Source organism: Bos javanicus, chromosome 13 (genome assembly GCF_032452875.1).
Source record: "Bos javanicus breed banteng chromosome 13, ARS-OSU_banteng_1.0, whole genome shotgun sequence".
Classification (NCBI taxonomy): domain Eukaryota; kingdom Metazoa; phylum Chordata; class Mammalia; order Artiodactyla; family Bovidae; genus Bos; species Bos javanicus.
In genome coordinates this window covers 62,404,111-62,410,327 of record NC_083880.1, presented here as the reverse complement: position 1 = coordinate 62,410,327, position 6,217 = coordinate 62,404,111, and the positions used below count along the sequence as shown (strand labels likewise).

The 6,217-nt window shown below is 51.4% G+C and overlaps 1 non-coding gene across 1 annotated transcript; it reads left to right on the top strand.

Annotated features, from left to right (window-relative positions):
* The first annotated feature begins 1,655 nt into the window (after positions 1-1,655).
* On the top strand, positions 1,656-1,728 carry TRNAG-CCC (transfer RNA glycine (anticodon CCC)). Its single transcript has one exon. It is a non-coding gene; the product is annotated as a tRNA-Gly (tRNA).
* The last annotated feature ends 4,489 nt before the right edge of the window (positions 1,729-6,217 follow it).

Below are 6,217 nucleotides of genomic sequence, written 5' to 3'. Positions count from 1 at the left end.
CCATTCTTTCCCTGCTCCCCTAGGAAGAATTTCATGGGAACTCATTCATAGTAGAATATTATGGTATCATATATTCAAGAATTTTTTCCCCCTGGCTTCCTCACCTCATCCTAACCCCACTGCCCAGAGAATTCTCTGTTCAAAGAGGGATCACCACCTTCAGTTAAAAAGATGGGCATCAAAGGAGGGATTTCTGGCATCAGCAAACAGCTAACAAGTATCAGGGAGGTAGCAAAGGTCCCGGGTACCCAACCCCAACATTCCTGGGGAAGATGAGTGCAGCTCTGCTCACCCATGTCATTCAAGGGACTCAGGCCCTTCTGTTGATCCCTGAGAGGTCTCCTGCCTATGCCCATGTTGCAGACAAGATCACTGAGGTTCAGAAAAGGGTCACCCAGGCAGGTATCCAGTCTGGGACACACTTCATTGCCTCCCCAGACCTCGGGCTTCCCCTGTCCAGACTCTGAAGAGGGAAGGGGGCACCTTCTTACCCCCCGGGAGGTCCCTGCAGCTCGGTCTTGAGAGGTCCCGTTCACTGGGCCCTCTGCTTCGGCTGAATCTGGTCGCAGGCTGGCCTTATATAGCAGCCAGAGTCTGATCCCTGACCCAGGGAGGGAAACACCATGTAATTATGAGAGACCGGAATCTAGATTTGCTCCTCACATTGGGCACTGAGACTCAAAACCACAAGGGTTTGCGGTTTGTGGCTAATTCTGAGAACTTGTTCAACTCCACATGGTGTCACAGGAGCTGGGGTTTATCGGCCCCTGGTCGTTTGTAGCTAATTCTGAGAACTTGCAACTCCGGATGGTGTCACATGAGCTGGGGTTTATCGGCCCCTGCTCTGGGCACATTCCTAGAGACCCTAGCAAGGACCCCAGATGGGGGAAGTGGAAGCACCCCCAGAGGCATCTAGTTTTCAGCTCGAAAGCAGGCACTGCCCACTCCAGCTGGCCAGGGCAGAGAACCATACCCAGACTCAGCATCAAGCTGACCCTGGTTCAGCTTCACTCGACCCAGAACTCGCTGTGTGACCTTAGGTCAGCCACTCCCCTGTTCTCTGCCTCTCATCACATATTTCCACCTGTTAAGTAGGTAGAATACCTGCCTCACAGGACTGATTTGAGGATTCGAGGAGATAAACTTGGACCTGACTCTTCAAACTTGGGGCAAGTGTGAAGAGAACAAGCAGACTGGCTTCTGTTGATCTGCAGAAGTTTTTCTCCCAACATTTCATTGTGAAATGTCCACACATCCAGTGAAGTTGAAAAGATTGTGCAGTGAGCACCCATATACTTGTCAGATTCTACCCACCGGCTACATCGACCATTAGTATTTTCTTGTACTCTTGCCTGGAAAGTCCCATGGACGGAGGAGCCTGGTAGGCTGCAGTCCATGGAGTCTCTAAGAGTCGGACACGACTGAGCGACTTCACTTTCACTTTTCACTTTCATGCATTGGAGAAGGAAATGGCAACCCACTCCAGTGTTCTTGCCTGGAGAATCCCAGGGACGGGGGAGCCTGGTGGGCTGCTGTCTATGGGGTTGCACAGAGTCAGACATGACTGAAGCGACTTAGCATAGCATACTTACTTTACTATGTATCTATTCATCCATTAATTCATCTTAAAAAAAAAAAAACATATTTCAAGGATTTCTCTGGTGGTCCAGTGGCCAAGACTCTGCACTCCCAATGCAGGGGCCCTGGGTTCGATCCCTGGTCAGGGAACTGGATCCCACATGCCACAGCTAAGAGTTCGCATGCCACGTCTAAAGATCCCGCATGCCATGACTAAGACCCGGTGCAGCCAAATAAGTAAAAATAAATATTTTTTAAATGTATTTCAAAGAAAGTTGCAGTTAACAATATATTTTCCTCTAAACACTTTAACACGCATGCCATAACGATCCTCTTCTTTAGATGTAGAATTTACATACAGTGAAATTCATAAATATTAAGTGTTTATTTAAATAGTGACAATGTTATACAGTATGTAGCTTGCACCCCTATCTTAATGTATTTTCATCACCCCAGAATTTTCCCTCCTGTTCCTTCTCAGTCAGCGCCTGCTCCCACCCCTCAGAGGCAGCCACTGCCCACTCCAAGACCTGCTAGGACACAGACCAGACCTCTCCCTTGGCACTGAAGGTGGATCTGCCTTCCACACCGAGTGGCACCCATTCCTCTCACCACCACCGCCCCCAGCCTCCCTGTCTCCCGGCCTCTGCACGTGCCCTCTCTGCCAAAGAACACCCTTCCCCAGATTCTGCTAGTCACACCAGTGCAGAAATGCCAGCTGCTCTAGAATGCTGTGACAACCCCCAACTCGGATGCTCCCTCTGGACGCCCAAGGCCCTCTGCCACCCCACTGAGATGGCCTTGCTCTGGGCAAACCAGGCCTGTGCCCCACTCCCAGCCCAGCACAGGCACAGATGCCAGTGTAGCAAATGAATGAATGAACGAATGCTCTCAATCGCTGCACATAACCTGGGGAGCAATCTGAGTCCTCCTTGCTTCCCGCCCCCAGCCCAGGCCTAGGTCCTACCTTCGTGTTTCTTTTTTTACGTACTAGCCACACCCCATGGCACACGGGGTCTTAGTTGTCTGACCAGGGGAGAACCCATGCCCCTGCATTCAAAGTGCGGAGTCTTAACCACTGGACCACCAGGGAAGACCCCCTACCTCCGTGCTTAATTGATGACATCTCCTCCTTCCCCATGAAGCCCACCTGAGGAGCTCTCCTGGGTGAGGGGGCATTTCTCTCCCCCACCGAGGTCTGCTCTCAAGCCAGGCTGAGCATAAACAGGCGTTCCCCTGAACTCTGCAGGGAGATGCGTCCTCCCTGCTGTCTGAGGGCTGTGGGGCCTCTGAAGGCAGGCGTCCTGCCAACCTCGCCAGTGGCACCACTGGAGCCTGAGCCAGCGCCTCTCTGGGACTCACTTTCCCATCTGCAGCGGGTGCTTTAGTGGAAAACAGACTTCGGAGCCAGAGGCTCGGTTTGAATTCTGCTGTCTGTTTTCTCCAAGCCTGTTTCTTTGGTGTCAAGATGGTGACCAGAGTGACTCGGCCTCAAAAGAATGTCGTAAAGGTCGAGTTTAATCTTGCAAAGTGGTGAGAACAAGGCCCAGCACCCAGTAGGTGCTCAGTAGGTGGTATTTTTACTCTCATCATCCTGGGTCCCTGTTGGCGCCACAAGGCAGAAAGTTGGTAAAACCCACAGGAGTGTGAGCGGGTGCCTGAACCCAGGCCCTGGACCAACTGATCACCTGTAAGGGCTAGGAGGGTTCCGGGCAGGGACCCCAAGAACCACACACGCCTGTGTTCCCACATCCCACTTGGCCTCTCAGCTCTGGACAATCCCTTCTTCTCTGGGCCCTCAGTTTGGGCATCTGAGAAATGGGCAGAATACCACACTTCTTCAGCAGGGTTTCCAGGATTGCGGAGGAAATGTCTGGAACATGCCTGGAGCTTTGTGGGGCAAAGAGGGCAACCGCGCCTTTCTCCACCTGCCCGTCCCTCCCGCCAGAGAGCAAGGATCAACGCCTACTGTGAACTGTAGAGGGCAGTGCACACATGGAGGTCAATGCTGTCTTCAGCCCGGAGACCAGCCAGGTCCTGGTGGTCATGAGGCCAGCCTTCCCCCCAGGGCCCTGAGAGGATTAGTGTAGCTCTGGCGCCGAGGAGATCACCTGGGCTTAGCAGCCAAAGGGCACCTTTGTCTGGAGCTGGTGGGACCAGGCCCTGGGAGGCGATTCATCCTGAAGGTGACTCAGCCTGCAGGGGGCCTTGTGGGGGCTTCATGAAGTGGGGAGTTGGGACCAGGAAACAGACCCAGCCTCACTACCAATCCCTCCAACTCAACCCTTGTCCCCCTTATGAACTGTCGGTTCGCTGCTGACCGAGGGACTTCCTGCACATCTGGCTGGTTTCATTGCCCAGCCTAAATGTGGCAGTTCAGAACCTGGGCTCTGGAGTCAGGGGCCTGGGCTCAAGTGCTGACCCTCATCACTTCCTGGCTGTGTGGCCTTGGGCAAGTCTCTTAACTTCTCTGGGCCTCAGTTTCCTCAACTCTAGATCAGATCAGATCAGATCAGTCGCTCAGTCGTGTCCGACTCTTTGCGACCCCATGAATCGCAGCACGCCAGGCCTCCCTGTCCATCACCAACTCCCGGAGTTCACTCAGACTCACGTCCATCGAGTCAGTGATGCCATCCAGCCATCTCATCCTCTGTCGTCCCCTTCTCCTCCTGCCCCCAATCCCTCCCAGCATCAGAGTCTTTTCCAATGAGTCAACTCTTCGCATGAGGTGGCCAAAGTACTGGAGTTTCAGCTTTAGTGTCATTCCTTCCAAAGAAATCCCAGGGCTGATCTCCTTCAGAATGGACTGGTTGGATCTCCTTGCAGTCCAAGGGACTCTCAAGAGTCTTCTCCAACACCACAGTTCAAAAGCATCAATTCTTCGGCGCTCAGCCTTCTTCACAGTCCAACTCTCACATCCATACATGACCACAGGAAAAACCATAGCCTTGACTAGATGAACCTTTGTTGGCAAAGTAATGTCTCTGCTTTTGAATATGCTGTCTAGGTTGGTCATAACTTTCCTTCCAAGGAGTAAGCGTCTTTTAATTTCATGGCTGCAGTCACTGTCTGCAGTGATTTTGGAGCCCAGAAAAATAAAGTCTGACACTGTCTCCACTGTCTCCCCATCTATTTCCCATGAAGTGATGGGACCGGATGCCATGATCTTTGTTTTCTGAATGTTGAGCTTTAAGCCAACTTTTTCACTCTCCTCTTTCACTTTCATCAAGAGGCTTTTTAGTTCCTCTTCACTTTCTGCCATAAGGGTGGTGTCGTCTGCATATCTGAGGTTATTGATATTTCTCCCCACAATCTTGATTCCAGTTTGTGTTTCTTCCAGTCCAGCGTTTCTTATGATGTACTCTGCATATAAGTTAAATAAACAGGGTGACAGCTCTAGAGTGAACGTAAAAACAGTTCTGAGAAAGAAGGGTTGATTCAAGGAGATCATGACAAAAGTATCAAAAGTCCTTAAGACAGTGTCTGCAGTTAGGAAGCATACAATAAACACAGCAAGTATTATTTTTATAGCACAGTCATGAAAAGCCCAGGCTTTGGATTAAGGGGAAGAAGGATCTTGTTCAAACCCTGTCTCTGCCACTTAGGAGCTGTCCAATTCCATTTCTCTGAGCCTGTTTGCTCATTTTTAAAACAGGGAGATAACACCCCTTGATTAGGGTCACTATGAAACCTAACTGAGCAAAGGGTCCTCAGTGTCTAACACAGAGGCTGGTATACAGTAAGCGCTCGGTAGAGGTTAGCTGTTTTCATTGCTACTCTGTGCAACCACAGGACTCACCAGGGTGAACAAAGACCTTCCCTCACCTTGACCTTGGGGAGCTCTTGGTCAAGCTGGAGAACAAGGTGAGGCAGGGACAATCCAGGACGGTGGATACAATAACAGAGCCTGCCTAGGGTCTGTGAGGCTGGAGGCACTCTTCTCTGTATTCTGGGAGAACTATCTCATTTCATCCTCAAACGACCCATGAGTGAGTCCTACAGACATGATTCCCATTTCACAGACGAGGAGCCCAAGGCACAGAACCGGCTCTGCTTCCTCTTAATGCTCCAGGAGGATCGGCTGAGGCCACAGGCAGCCTTGACGCCAAACCTGGGAGCCTGGATGGTTTTCTGCTGGCCCAGAGAACCCAGCCATGGAAAATCTGTCAGCGGAGGTGAGAGATGGTCGGACGAGGTCAAGGAAGGGCTGAAGGAGGACAGGATGGAAGAGAGGAGAGTGTGAAGAACAGGACAGAAGGCGCAGTCCCTGTGAGAGAGGAGGAAGGTGTGCTGGGGCCTGGGTGGAGAGGCAGGAGCAGATGAAGGCAGGATGAGAAGGTAGAATAATGTGGCAGTAACATGAGCTAACAGGAACTGATGGGTGAGTCAACATCCTGAGTGCTGGTTAACCCTCAAAACCAAATTAACCGGCATCCCCAAGTTACTGATGAAGAAGTTGAGAGTCAGAGAGAGTCAATGACTTGCCTGAGGCCACATGGCAGCTGGGATGGGATGTGAACCTGTGTGCGTGTGTGCTAAGTCACCTCAGTCGTGTCCGACTCTTTGTGACTCTGTAGACTATAGACCACCAGGCGCCTCATTCCATGGGATTCTCCAGGCAAGAATACTGGAGTGGGTT